This window comes from Micropterus salmoides, unplaced genomic scaffold (assembly GCF_014851395.1).
Source record: "Micropterus salmoides isolate LMB-PRFRI ecotype aquatic unplaced genomic scaffold, ASM1485139v1 Ms_hic_scaffold_13, whole genome shotgun sequence".
NCBI lineage: Eukaryota > Metazoa > Chordata > Actinopteri > Centrarchiformes > Centrarchidae > Micropterus > Micropterus salmoides.
In genome coordinates, this window is record NW_024040374.1 from 35,747,204 (window position 1) to 35,762,610 (window position 15,407).

At 43.2% G+C, this 15,407-nt stretch overlaps 2 long non-coding RNA genes across 3 annotated transcripts; both read right to left on the reverse strand.

The window, feature by feature from the left end:
• Positions 1-474, reverse strand: LOC119901329. Its single transcript, XR_005444174.1, has 3 exons — positions 375-474; positions 183-300; positions 1-76 (listed from the first exon to the last, which is right to left on the reverse strand). It is a non-coding gene; the product is annotated as an uncharacterized LOC119901329 (long non-coding RNA).
• A 122-nt stretch (positions 475-596) lies between these two features.
• On the reverse strand, positions 597-5,983 carry LOC119901328. Of its 2 annotated transcripts, XR_005444171.1 has the most exons (7): positions 5,832-5,983; positions 5,433-5,632; positions 3,284-3,390; positions 2,592-2,707; positions 1,011-1,188; positions 826-919; positions 597-718 (listed from the first exon to the last, which is right to left on the reverse strand). It is a non-coding gene; the product is annotated as an uncharacterized LOC119901328 (long non-coding RNA). The 2 variants fall into 2 exon arrangements; XR_005444173.1 differs by lacking the exon at positions 2,592-2,707.
• Between the last annotated feature and the right edge of the window lie 9,424 nt (positions 5,984-15,407).

A 15,407-nucleotide genomic window follows, 5' to 3' on the forward strand; every position in this document is an offset into this window, starting at 1 on the left:
GCAAGTGAAGCAGCCAAGTTATTAAACTTTTGCTGATTCCAGCGCATGGCCATCAGTGTAAGCATGTCTGTACATCCTGTAAAAAAGAAAAAAAATACACTAATCTGTGTTGTACCACATGTCTGGCTACAATTTTCTTGTAACACTTTCAATCTAAGTAGTGCAGTGTGTGGTTACCTTACCTGCTTTGGACATGTGCTTTGTGGTCACAGCAATCCTAGAGAGGAAGGCGTTACACTGCTCAACCTCCTCCCCAAGTGTCAATCCGGCCCCTTGCTGGTAAGCTCCACTCCATTTAACCTATTGAAGAAAAGCTGCCAACATACCTTTGCAGGTGTTTAGGGACGGTTAATGACATGGTAATGTTTTCTTACCTCGCATTTAAAATCATGGGCTTTGGCATGAAACACTGAGAGGAATGGTTTCATGCTCAGAAGGTGCTGGAGCTCCTGGCAGCTTTTTATCACTTTGTGGAGGTAGGGCCAGTACTTGCAGGTTACATCCATGGCAAAAAAGCTTATTGACTTATTTGCCAGCTTGTTCTGCAGGTAGAGGGGATAAGCATATATTTCTCCCCTGAACATGTTGAGAGCGCCAGAAAAACTCCATGTCGACAGACCGCAAGCTCAAGTCCCTCCTCATCAATTTTACTAGAGGATCTCTGAGAAGTTTCCCTGGCAGCTGACCACTCCCCTCCACAGACACCTCTTCCAGAGACCTACAACATGGAAAAAGGTTGATATAAATAGTCAGGACTCACCCAAACAATGTCAACTGTAAAATGTTATTGGTCGTGTTTTTTGAAATATTATACAACAAGTTTACATGGTTGGTGTTGGAATGAATGTCATCCACAAATCTTTCTACTTCATCATCTTTTGCAATGAAGATGCCATCAAATAAGGCTTGTTCTTCAGATCTAATTGAAAGAAAGGTACACACTGACCTTCAATATGACACAGCAAAGGTTACTTTAACAACACTGCAAATTACACACATTTTGTAAGTACCTTGCGGCGTTCTTAAAGCGGTAGTGCTTGCGATTTCCATCCACAGAAACAGCAAGCATGTCTGGGGTGCATGCAGGACAGATAAAATGCTCCTCCCTGCAGATCTTATCCACTTCAAATTAACAGCCTCCCACTCCAAAAAGCTTTTTCTGAAGCTGTCTGCTGTGATCTTCCCAGTCTGTTTCAGAACAGTAAAACATGTCAACATAATTCACAGTTAAGTTAACTAAAGTTAATAAGGTCAAAGGTGACACCAAATCCTCCTGCATCGAGCCTCCACAGGCAGTCGCTCAGCCCAGTGGATCTTTGGAAATCTTTTGGCTCTTTGTATGTCACGGACAAAAAACATCACGACCAAAGTCCCCCCCAAAAAAGACCACAGCAAACTCGACTCCCACAGCAAACTTAACCAATGTCTTTATGGACCTATTTGTTTTTTTTCTGAATGCAAACTGCATGACTAGGATGTGACATCACTACTTGATCTTATACACAGGTCTAATGTTTTGAGTGATTGAGTTGATAAATTGCTCCAATATTTTTGTACATTTAGTGTATGAATTTAGATTCTTTACTGAGTTTTTACACAAAGACTTTGAATCTTAGATGATGTTCTATTAATGTATCGAGTCCAGCTGAATCACTGTTTTGATTTCATCAACATGCTCCAATTATAATAATCAATGTGTTGATAATGTCACCATAGTCATTCTGCGAGACACATCAATACTAGTACTAGTTGTTAGTGATTCCCACCACTCATACTCACACGGCCAAAGCGGACAGTTCGTTGATCAAGCATTCTTAAGAATGCTTGGCAGGACAGTCCTGGTGCTGCCATCTTCAATTCTTCATAAGAACAAAAAACATCTGTAGCGTACACCGTGAAAAAGTGAAGGGCAGCAGGCCAGTAGTCATTACGGACTAAGTCATCCACTCCAGCGCTCCATGTGGCTTTGCATGCCTCACATTTCATCTCAGGCATACTGAGATCATATCGTCCTGGAAAAATCAGGAAAAGTAGCTTACATTACTATCACCTATGTAGTACATTCAGAACTAATAAAACTTAAAATCAGACATCTGGCAGTCTCTCATTTGTCAAGTGCCTCTTTTGTGAGACAGAACGCAAAACTGAACATCCCTCCTGCCTATCCTGGGTCTTTCACAGGCGGGAGATGCACATAAGGGTATAGATGCGGGCGGGAGCGGGACTAAAACACATTATTGCGGAACGGGATAGAATATTGTGGGAACAGGGGGGTGCAGGACTGAAAATCCTGCCCAGCGCAATCCACTATAGGGAACGTTTGAATAGAAATAGGACACATTTACAAAGCCAATAGCACTGCCTTGTTTTTTTTTCTATTCAAATAGGACAATGAAAAGTGGCAGGAAGCGAGTAGGAGAGCCCTATGGGGTGGAATCAGGTTAAAGTCCAACCCAGGTCCCTATGGGCACTTTGCCCAGAATGTGATATGGACGCTAAAGCCACTTGATCTGGAATGTTCCCTTAAGTTCATTTTATTCTTATCATTCATTGTAACCACAGCAACAACTTTTCCTGTGTTGACACTCAACGATCTCCTCATCCTCTCCCTCCTGCCACCATCCCTATCCGGAGCCAGATGAAGCCATCTTTTGATCTATTTCTTGGTCCGTGGCCCCAGATGTCAGACGGTTACGCCTCACAGCAGCTAAAAAAAACCCCACACACAATTAACTTGTGACTACAGGATTTTAAAGGACATAGAGTACAATATGAACCAGTAATGGCTGCCTATGGCTTTCTACTTAAACTGATCTGCAAAATTATGGTCTCTGCATGTAGATATCACACCAGAATGTCTGTCAAAAGGGCGTTGGTTCAGTTTAAGGGAATTTTTCTTTTAAAGCAACCAGCCATTCTCAATTTCCCCTGCCCGAATCAATTATCTCTAAATAAGTCCTATTGTATCTATTCCAATAAAAGATAAATCACGGTATTTCCTCTCCTCTCCCCTGCTCATCACCTCACCCGTCTTCTCTTCCTCTACTGTCCTCTAATGACCCTTCTCCTGTCCACCCCTACCCTCATCTCTCTTCCTGTCTTCTCCTTTCAGCTCCTTCACTTTTCTCACCTGCTTCCTTTCCTCTACTTTCCTTCACATTTCCTCATCTTGTCCATCCCTGCTTTCCTTCCTTCCTTCTTAAGACCCTGAACTATCAAGTTATATAACTGTTAATGGTTCTTAAACATATACATGGCAATGTTGGTATGAAGGCCAACTTACCAATCACAACATCTCTTATCTGTAGGCGCTGAAAGCCAATCTTTCCATTTATTCCTCTCATTCCACTCACGAATGTCAGTCCCCCCTTTGAGAGCCAGCGTGTTCACCTGAAATCATATTTCTTAATTAGTTTTTTCCCCCCAGCAATGGTTTCATATTTACGTATTTTAAGGAATGGATAGAATGTATAGCATAAGTAAGTGGTGTTCCTGTAGCTAGCTGCTTAGTTTTGATGGATTTACTTATCATGGCAACCTTTAAGTTTCAGGCAACAAGGAAGAATGTTGTTTCAACATAAAAAAAGTACAGTTTTGCAACAAACACTTGTAGCATACATTTATGATTATGGCAGTTGACGGAAAATAAATTTAAGGCTGGTTTTGTCCTTTAAAGTTAGTTTTAAAATATATAAACCCACATGAAAAACATGTTACACTGTGCTTAAGCAGGGTACCCCCAAGATTGTCCGAATTAAATTTAAGACTTTTAAAGACCTTTGTAATACCACTTAGAATGAAATTTAATGCCAATTTAACAGCCATACTGGCAAAAGTATGAAGGATATAATGGAAAATCAGTATGGATTTTACCAGGTACTTAAATTTTAATATACATCTGTGCACACTCCACGATCACACTAAACTTTAAGATTAGTTCAGTAGTTGATAGATTATTTTTAATGAATAGGAGACAGCAGCAAAGGTTGTTGCCTGTTTAAGACCTGGTGGCCTAATTGTTAAAGAAACAGTAATATTATTCAGGAAACTCAGATCAAACAGCTGATCAGTCTCTGTTGATAAACTTTAGGGAAAAGTTTGACATTTCAACTCTGGCGGGCGCGTGAGACGAGCCGCGACAGTTTCACGGGATTCGTGCCAGCTACACAGAAGCCGTTGCCATGGTTACCTCGTGGAGTGCTTGTTTGCAGAGCGACCACGCGGATCAAAGCCGTCTGAAAAGGCCTTACAAACCTTGTTGCAACCATTCACAAGAAATTAATTTAAAACTTGCCAAAACATAAGGACTTAAAAAGCTACCATTCATACAGCAAAGTGTAGGCTATATAGTCTAGGTGATTGATCAATCGACAACAAAGTCAAAGTAAACATTAGATAGCCTATAACAAGCAATAATCAAAACATACCCAATTTATCCGATCTTACTGTCAACTTAGTGTTGTTCAGAAATAATACAGCTACTTACTAGTTACTTAGCATATACTCCTTAAAAAAGTAATATTAGCTACTCTCTTTTACTGGGTGATTAACGCCACTCTCACCCCATGAGTCCAAGCATCACTGGCAGCGGCCGGAGTTTCTTTCTGAGTTTCACGTTGCTGTGTTGCTTTAGCTGATGCTTCAATTAGCTTAAGTATAAATGCAGAATTGTTCGCAGTCAAAAACTTTTTGCTGGTCGCACAAGGTTTACAACGGACGGCAATGTTCTTTGCATCTTAGACTGTGACACAATAATGGCAATAAAGTTATTTACAGCTGTCGAAAATACCTCTCTCTGCCTGTTCTCCACTTTTCCTTTAGCTTCTTGGCTAACAGCTGACTTGAACTGCAGAAGGGCCGGTGCCACTGAGCTGCAGCGCGGTCGCACATTCACGACAGGGATGGTGCGTTCAGTAGCGCAGTGTTATTTGGATTAGTAACTGTAATAATATAACTGTTTTGGAAGTAGTAATCCCTTACATTACTCTTTACCCGGAAAAGTAATATTGCAGTATTACTGCCCAACACGTTACGTACTACTGATGCGCGAGAGCGACTGTGGTACACACTGTACAGGAAGAAAACTTTACACATGTCAGCCTGTAGATGTCCTCAAATCCTTTCCATTTCACTCAGTGAGCTCCTGTTTAAATTGTTTTTATTACAGATCTGCATGATGCATGCGGGTCATATTTTCAGGTCGGAAAATCAGGAATTCCGGATTAATCCAGAAAAATCACATCCCTGATATTTAAATAGTATTTCCTTTTTGTTTTTGTATATAGTGTTTTGATCATAAAAAATTAAATGCTTTTTTATTACTTTTAAGTCCCTGCGGGTACCTGGTCAGGCTTTCATGAGAGAATTTAAGGAAAATAAAAGCTAGCCAGCTAAGTAGGAAATATGTCACTGTATTTGATATGCCAACATACCAACTGTTTCTAGAGGTCAGGAATACTCTGCAGTTGTTCCTCCAGGTTCTGAAGAGAACTGACGTCTTTGACGGGCAACAAATTTCGATCCAGGCCTATCTCTGCCTCATCAGTCGCTTTCATACCCTGTAGGGTCTTAAAGATGATGCGCAGTTGGTCCATCATCATTTCCTGTTTTGTTAATATACTACGCAGAAGGGCTAAGAAGAAAACAAGCAAGAAAGATAGATTAGAAACAGTATAAAACTAGTTAAGCCACCGAACTGATAGTCTTATCTGACCACTGTTAGTCATCTGTGTATACTTAATGTTGGAAGTCTTATTTTCCTCATTATCTGAAGAAACCATTTAGCCAAATAAAGAATTCATACAATGTAACAAACATCATTGAATACTCACAAGTTTGCAGACTGGATGTCTGCTCCCTGGTCTGGTGTGCCTCGGGGTGCCTTGATGGGAGTATAGATCGTTCGGTGTGCCTCGGCGTCCGGCGGCTCTCGGTGCTGGCGTGCCTCGGCGTCCGGCGGCTCTCGGTGCTGGCGTGCCTCGGCGTCAGGTTCTCAGTGTTGGTGTGACAGCTTGAAGGAAACTTGGAAGTACAGGAGTGCTGACTTGGGCTTGGCTCAAGACTGCTGTTGCCACTTGGTGGGAAGTCAGGACTGCTGTTGCCACTTGGTGGGAAGTCAGGACTGCTGTTGCCACTTGGTGGGAAGTCAGGACTGCTGTTGCCACTTGGCTGGAGGTTCTGGCCTTGCTTCCCTGGCTTTAATGTAGGAGTTTTGTACTGCCTAGGGATCTTTGGAGCATTGGGCAATGTGACTTTCAGGGTGCTTTCCATCTCTTCATCGTCTTCCCCAGGGAAAAGAATATTCTTGCGTCTAAAAACACATTTAATAATTTTAAGAAACAGTATGTGTGCGCGAGTGCATGCATATTGACTACCAGCTATATACAGCGTGCTAGTCTCGAAAATCCAGCCGCTTATAACATTAACTTAGCTCTCCTTATTAGCTAGGCTCCTTACATGCTTGCTAATAATAATAATAATTTGTGCAGCTGTGTTCCATGAGGGAGAGAGGGAGAGAGAGAGAGATACAGGTGAGTGCGAGAGAGAGAGGGACGAGTGAGAGGAAGTGCTGCATTAATGCGCTATGGCGCTCTGCAATCAAATACGATTTTAAATAGGCTTAGTAAAAAAAAATCTAAAATCAATGTGTGGCAGTCAGCGTTGATATTGTGGCGGGCCGCCACAAATAAATGAACGTACGGGAAACACTGCTGCAGATTTATAAAAAAAACATACATTCTTTTTCTTTTAAATTTAATTGGCGAGTCCCCTCCGTCACTTCCAAGGTCAGTGTGATCGACAGCCTGAGGTAGTTTAAGCCTTGCTTCATTGTAGTCATCTAGAAAAACAAAATACAGGGGAAAAAAGTAAATTTAAGTGATATTATGATCTATCATTAGATCAATTTAAAAGGTAGAGGTGATAACACTTTTTTTTTTTTTTTTTTTTTTAAACCTGTCCTGCCCAGCAGCCTGGTATAGAGTATAATGACCTGGATACCATATTGTGCCAGACAGATTTTACTTTAACAAGAGAGTATTAAAATACTCCTTTGTCTGTTTTATTATTTATTTAATTATGTATTGATTTGTCACCGGGCCGGACAGGGGGGCAGACACGGGGATGGGGGGGCACAAACAGACAGCACAGAGAAAGGACAACACCTGCAAGAGAAGGGGGAAAGGGGGATGGAGGGTGGGGACAACAGGGAAAAGCTGTGGGAAACACCAATTGCAGAAAGCAACGAAACCTGCAAGAGAACAGAGAGGGGGGCTTGGGGAGGAGAAAAACAACAACAAACAAACACAAACAAAAAAAATAAAAATAATAATAATAGTAAAAGAAAACCAGCCGAACAGCAGCAATAAACAGCTGACATATTAATGACATATTAAGACAACTAAGAGAACAATGAAAACAAGAAACAGTCACACACACTAAATAAGCAACACAACACAGCCACGAGAGCTGGAATAATAATTAATTTAAATAAGTAACTGAAAGAAAGGCATCAGGAATAATTCTACCAGGGACAACCTAAGTTTGTTTGTGTCTGTGTGTGTCTGTGTGCGTGTGGGTGAATGTGTCTGTATGTGTGTGTATGTACATGTGTGTGCGCATAAGCCTGTTAAAGAATGTAGTTGTTAGAGAGAGGGGAACGCCACGACTGTAACAGGCAGGCAAGAACCCCAGTAGCCAATAGGGGTGGAAGAAAGAAAAAGAATAAATCAAATCAAAAAAAAAACAAAGACTCCCAGATGCACCGCGATGCAAACGCAGAAGACCCCGACCCAAATGCCAGTTGACAACGTAATGCCGACGGAACGCAAAAGAGGAAGAGCAGCGCCCGGACCGACCGCGTCGCAGACACAACATAGACCAGTGGCCTCCCCCATCCAGCACCCCACCGCCGCGCAGCAAACAACCACAATGCCCAAATGCCACGCAATCATCAACACCAATGCACAAGTGACGAGCCCAACGCGCACACTGCGCGAGCACGGCGACACCCATGCCCAGCAGCCCCCCGCGAATCCCGCGTGCGAGGTCGGGCAAATGAGAGAGAGCAAACGGAACAACACGACAGCAGCAAGCCCCAGCCCGGCAGCAAACGCGCCGCACAGGTCACCGTGCACCCGCCAATAAAAGTCCACCGTCCCCCCAACTGCCGGAAAAAACTAAGGCCGCCGGCGCCAGCCGACATCCCCCATGCCCAGCGCGCCCCCCCGGCCGCCATGCAACACCAGCCAAACCAGCAACGAGGCAAAATCAACTAGCTCAGCTGCATGCCACCAACAACCCACCCATCCATCAAGGGCCGAGAACTCCAGGCACAAACCCAGAACAAACCGGAGCACAGCCCTGCCCCGCACCCACACTGCACATCCCGAAAACTAACTATATACCTCAGTATCCAGAGGGGTCCAACAACTGGCCGACAGAGAAATGGGCAAGCACGGATCCGAGGCCAACGAAGCAAAACAGGAACGCAAACAGGTCCCTCCAAGCCAACGAGGAGATGCCTCCCCCGGACTCCAACGCACAAACTAAACGCCCAGCAGCCATCCAGAGACCCTGCCCAGGGAAAAAGTATAATACATCAAGATGCATCGATAATCGTCCCACAATCCCACCGCAGACCCCCACCCCAGAAGCCAGGACACCCTGCGACCCCCAAAGCGCAAAGGACCCCAGACCGCATGTCCAGGGGGAAGCTGTACCCCGCCCCAAGGAAGAACAGCAGAAAGCCGTGCCGGGAAGCTCGCTACCGCCAGGGAGCGATAACGCGGGAGAACCAGGCCAACGGTCCCCCAGCCCAGCCAGAGGCATCCCTCCCTACAGTGCAGCCAGTGACAGCAGCCCCCGAGGCCGATTTCATCCCCGGACAGGGGCCCAGCCCCCCCCAGTCAAGCACCCCCAAGGAGGAGCACCAAAACCTACCCCGACAGCACCGGTCATGCGCCCCAGAGACTCCCGAATGCCCCCACCGTGAGAGAGCTGGCAGGGGGAAGCAGCGGGAGCCTCACCTCTGCCGAAGAGGGCCCAGGCGAGGAGGGAGGGCCCAGGCGAGGAGAGAGGGCCCAGGCGAGGAGTGAGGGCCCAGGCGAGGACAGAGGGCCCAGGCGAGGAGTGAGGGCCCAGGCGAGGAGAGAGGGCCCAGGCGAGGAGTGAGGGCCCAGGCGAGGAGTGAGGGCCCAGGCGAGGAGAGAGGGCCCAGGCGAGGAGAGAGGGCCCAGGCGAGGAGTGAGGGCCCAGGCGAGGAGTGAGGGCCCAGGCGAGGAGGGAGGGCCCAGGCGAGGAGAGAGGGCCCAGGCGAGGAGCGAGGGCCCAGGCGAGGAGTAGAGGGCCCAGGCGAGGAGGGAGGGCCCAGGCGAGGAGTGAGGGCCCAGGCGAGGTGATAACACTTAACTTACGTGATGCGAAGATAATTCTGGCCTTATGGGGCATCCATCCATCTCCAGGACATTCTTGAGATTTTACAGCTTTTGCCACATCAATTTTATTTGGAGGCCACATGCACTCTCCATTTTCTATCCAGACTGAAGGCACAACTTCAACCTCATTTGTGTTGTCAAAGACAACAATATGAAACATCTGAAAATAAGCAACCATGACTACATAAATTCCATAGCCAACTAAAATACAAGAGCAACTTCAGGGTTACTAGTTTCAATGCAAGAGTGGAACAACAACAAATCTGTTTCGAAATGGTAATCTTACATACTTCTGTAGCTTCTTTTCAATCATAAAACACTTGATATTGGTGGAGAGGTTGGAAACCACATAAATTTCCAACTCTTTTGAGTCAATTGGATATTTAAAGAAATGTTCCACCTGTTTATATTCATTACCCACAAGGTACACAATTCCTTTATCCTCAACAATGTTTCGGACTAAAACAAACTTGTTATCGACTTTGATACAAGAATCTCTCTCATTGGGCTTCACAACTACAGTGGGGGAAATAAGTATTTGACCCCTTGCTGATTTTGCAGGTTTGCCCACTTACAAAGAATGCAACAATCTTCCAGAAAATCACATCATATGAATTTATAAAAATTGATAACCATCTGATGAGGAAAAACAAGTATATGACCCCCTACCAAACAGCAAGTATTCTGGCTCCTACAAGCCAGTTAGTCTTTCTTTAAGACACAGCCCCAATCCCAACCAATTATCTACATCAAATACACCTGCCTCACCTCGTTACCTGTATAAAAGACACCTGTCAACACCCAAACAACCAGCATCCAACATCACCACCATGGGCAAGACCAAAGAGCTTTCTACGGACATCAGGGACAAGATTGTTGATCTGCACAAGGCTGGGATGGGCTACAAGAGAATCGGAAAGCAACTTGGAGAGAAAAGATCAACTGTCGGTGCAGTTATCAGGAAAAGCACACTACACCGTCATGGATTGAAATCCTGCAGCGCACGCAAGGTCCCCCTGCTCAAGAAGAAACATGTACAGGCCCGCATGAAGTTCGCCATTCACCACCTGGACGACTCAGAAGAGGCCTGGAAGAAGGTGATGTGGTCAGATGAGACCAAAATAGAACTTTTTGGGCTCAACTCAACTCGTCGTGTTTGGAGGGCAAAGAACACCGAGTACAACCCAAAGAACACCATCCCCACCGTCAAGCATGGTGGTGGCAACATCATGCTTTGGGGGTGCTTTTCAGCCAAGGGGACGGGACAACTCCATCGTATTGAGGGGAGGATGGACGGGGCCATGTATCGTGGAATTCTGGACCAACATCTCCTTCCCTCAGTGAGAGAGCTGAAGATGGGTCGAGGATGGGTGTTTCAGCACGACAACGACCCTAAGCACACCGCCAAAGCAACAAAAGAGTGGCTGAAGAAGAAGCACATCAAGGTTCTGGAGAGGCCTAGCCAGTCTCCAGACCTGAATCCAATTGAAAATCTTTGGAGGGAGCTTAAAATTCGAGTTGCCAGGCAACAACCTCGGAACCTGAATGAGGCTGTCTGCAGGGAGGAGTGGGCCAACATCCCTGCCGAAATGTGCACAAACCTTGTCACCAACTATAAAAACCGTTTGACATCTGTGCTGGCCAATAATGGCTTTTCTACAAAATATTAACATGCTGTTTGTCCAGGGGGTCAAATACTTGTTTTTCCTCATCAGATGGTTATCAATTTTAATAAATTCATGATGTGATTTTCTGGAATTTTCTTTGGGATTCTGTCTTTCACTGTTAGAATGTACATATGATTAAAATTATAGATCGTTGCATTCTTTGTAAGTGGGCAAACCTGCAAAATCAGCAAGGGGTCAAATACTTATTTCCCCCACTGTATATCATCAATAGCCAATACTTTAAATTGACGAACATGTTGTGAGAAGCACTCTGGCACTGGCCCGCCCATATGCTCTTTATCCAGTTTTTGAGTTGCCTCTTTAACATCTGGACTGTAGCTGCCATTTTCCATTTCTGATAATCTGCGTAACACCTGAGTCAAAGGACTGCATGGCCCCCGAACCAATTTTTTAAGTTTTCCTAAGAAATTTTCATAGGGAAATGCTGATATAAGATCTAAATTGCCATGTATTTTGACATCTTCACTGAGATGCAACAGACCATGAATATTGTAAACCCAAAACTCTTCACCATAAAGCTGTCCAAAGTGTTCAAAAAATGAAACCAGCAGAGTGTGAGCAAGGTCATTCATCTCCATACAATATTTTGGACTTGCCAAAATATACACACCTACTGACAAAAGCATGAAGTTGTCATAGATCTGAGGTTTTAAAACACCCCTCAGCACAACCGGACCAGTGTATAACAAGAATTGGCGGAATTCTGTGGCTTTCCACCTACATCGTTCAGCCAGTGCCCGTGGCCTTCGAGCAAACTCACTGGGAATGTAATTTTTCAGAGCAAGAAGTCTATCCATAACCATGGAAGCTAGACTAGATGAAATGCGACAGCGCAAAGGACCAGTGGTGCTGATCCACAAATCTAAGAGACGCCTCATTACACCCAGACAAACCAGGTGCATATAATCGTATGGGAAACAAGCCACCATGTCAATGCCAACATCTGCAAGAGGTGAGTGATGGATGTGATGTTCCTCATCTACTGCTTGCCTAAAACTGTCATCCGTTCTGCGCCTTGCATTGACCTCAGGAAATGTCATTCGATTAGATTTGCGGACACCCGTTTGGTGACACTTGTCACACCCATGGTATCCAGTGTGTGACTTCACACCTCTTATGAAGGCTCGGGCTGGGGTATCGCACACAACAGAAACACCATTCACAAAGAAGGTTTTCTGCTTGAACAGAAACCCACTTTTCAACATTTTCAACTCTTGAACCAGATTATGAAGATACTCGGCCAACGAATTTGGCTTAAGTACCACAAAACAGTCCGATCAACATTGGTTTCTTGGTGTATCTTTGCAACATACCAAGAATTGGCCAAAACTGTGTACTAGTACTCTTGCAAAGCGGCAGACCATCAAAATTCAACTGCAGTTTAAAAGCATGTCCGTCTGGCACTGTAGACCACACTTTATCTAGAATTTTCCTGATAGAATTCAGAATTCCACAATAGTGGAACACACCACCAGCTACACTGTTAATGTTGTAGCATGTTTTTGTTTTCAGCAGTGTTCGTCCATCCTTTGGCAGAGAGGGATGGTAGATTTTGAGAATGCTGAGAAGCGCTGACAGAGCTATTAGAGAAATACCAAATTCAACTGCCCAATCTGCCAGAGAGCTCCGCAAATCACCATCACTATGACTGCACTGTTCTCCAAGATCAGGCAGATCCTCAACAGAAGCTACAGTCTCTTCATATACTTCCTTTTCCTCAACATGAAGACACTGATCACTTTCTTCATCACTAAATAGCATCTCAGATTCTTCTGAATCATCAACACAATCACCTAACTCTAAATTGGCATCCACCATCCCTCCCCTATCCAGCTCATTTTCAATCAGTTTACTGACTGTCTTTAAACCCTTCTTCGTGCATTGCCCCTATCATTGTACATCCACGCCTTTTCCATACCGTGACTTTCCTCAAACTTTTGTCCTTCAACCTGAAACAGACAAAGAAGAAGAATATACCAAATTACAATTTTTTTTATGTTTATATATTTATTTAGCTTAAAATGAGAATGAAATATCAATGACAAGAGCTAAGTTATTCTGCAATTAAATATAGATTACATTAGGGTGTTCGATTATTGCAAAAGTCATAATCACAATTAATCTGGTAAATATTGAGATCACAATTATTTAAAACAATTACTGCCTTCGGGAACATCCTGCATCTATTTAACTTTTAAAATTGAATTCTTTTTTCTTTTTCTTTTTTTTAAATAATAATGCATTAAGCCAAATTCCCAAATAAGAAATAGTAATCCAATAACGTTAGTATTAAAAGACAGCAAGCAGTGTTTCCCCAGGTTGAGGATGGGCCATTGATGGGGCTTCATGTCTGTGTGTATTAACGTCAGTCAACCTTACACACGCAGCAGAGCAGGTGACATATGAACTACTCGAGCTGAACTAGTTATTTCAAAATTATTTCAAGATTAGTGACACAGAATTGATATAAATAATATTGTAATACGTAAAATATTTTTTCTGCGTGTTTGAAATTTAAAGGAGAGCTGCACGGCCATGGCGTGATGGTTGCACGCGCATCTCCAAATGCTCGTGGGTTTGTTTTTTCTGGTGTCGAAATGTTTCTCAGTGTTGGTGAATTCTTAAAAAAACAACAACACTTAATTTCAGGTTAAAATGCGTTGTAACGGCGTTAATGACACTGCAACGGGTATAAGGAACACACAAATATAATTATACTCAGATCTACTCGTGCCCTAATGATGGGTCAACGATATTATAAGTATACGCTCTGTCCTTCTACAAGTGGCAGCTGCGGCTGTGTTAGCCTGTGTTATGTGTTTAACTTCTTCCTATAATGGTCCTGTTACAGTTTGTCCTTCGTTGCTGCAAACATCGGCTCTTTTAAGGGAACTCGCAGGGGGAAAAATCCTGCCGGCTGAAAAAAATGGTGGATGCAAACATCAGCAGGTAGGCTACACAATCTGTTTAGCCAAATAATGCATCCACCTCTTTGTTCGTTCAATTCATGTTTCCACATTCAAAAAAAATAAAAAAAATCCTCTATTTATAGTTTATAGGCCTATCTGTATAAAATACTTGTAACACATTGATAAAAAAAAACCCACCAGATTGTTCGCCCTCAGAAATATTAAGAGAAGGAAATTTCATGAATTTGTGGTCATTCTTATCAAAGAAATGCTACTTCTACAGTTTGATGACTCCAAGCGTTCATAAAATATAGACTTTACAATGTTTTGGAGTTTTCCCTTTAGCTCCCAAAGTGATGTCAGAGAGAGAGAGAGAGAGAGACGAAGGTTATTTATTTCGACTTGGATTCATTTTTATGAAAACCCGCATTTGATTCTCTTGATCAGTGTACTTTTACAGAATAAAGGAATATAAATAATTAAGGAATGGACACATATTCGGACTTTATGATCGGTTCAAATGGAGTGATTCGCTTCTTTCTTCTGTCTCGGTTCATCTCAATGAATTCTACTTTGATGCTTAAGGTTCCCGTAAAATGAACTAAACGACTGAATTGTGGAGAAGCTAATCAATCTACCGAAGTGTGTGTTTTAGTGTTGTAGCATTAAACTAGAACTCAAGCGGGGTACTAGTACTACTTCAGTGTTTCCATATTATACTCAGCTACCTTTTGGAGGCAAATAAAGTTTTACTTGGTAAATTTGCCGATCCAGATTAATACAAAATATAATCAGCAAATAAATGAGATGCATTATTACTGATAAATTATGTAAAGTACATTTCCCTCTGAAATGTAGTGGAGCAGAAGAATAAAGTAGCATTAAATGGAAATAGTAAAATACAAATAGGCCTACCTTAAAAAATATACACATTAAAATGCTTAGTGGCAACATTCAGTTTTTATGGTGTCTATAAATAAACTTTAAATTTACTCAAATGAATCATGTGTCTTACCTGAGCAGAGACTCATTTCAAGGGAACACAGAGATGAACAGAGAACTCTTTTGTGATCCTGCAGTTAAATCTTTTTGGGAACTTTGTTCTCTTGGCAGGACTTCCAGGAAATTAATCTGTGGATGCAGGGCTCTACAGTACGAACTTGCATATGGCCATAAATCCGCGGATTTATCGGAACAGTGTGCCAGTAAAGACTACAACTCTAATATTCTAATCAAACAGCCTGAATAGGGTGGGGCATTAAAAAAGGTTGACGTGTTACAGCAAACTTTCTGATGCATGAATGCATGAATTGTTGATTGATTATTGACGAGTAAGTAGCATTAATAGATTAGAGATTAACCACCATGTAGGGCAT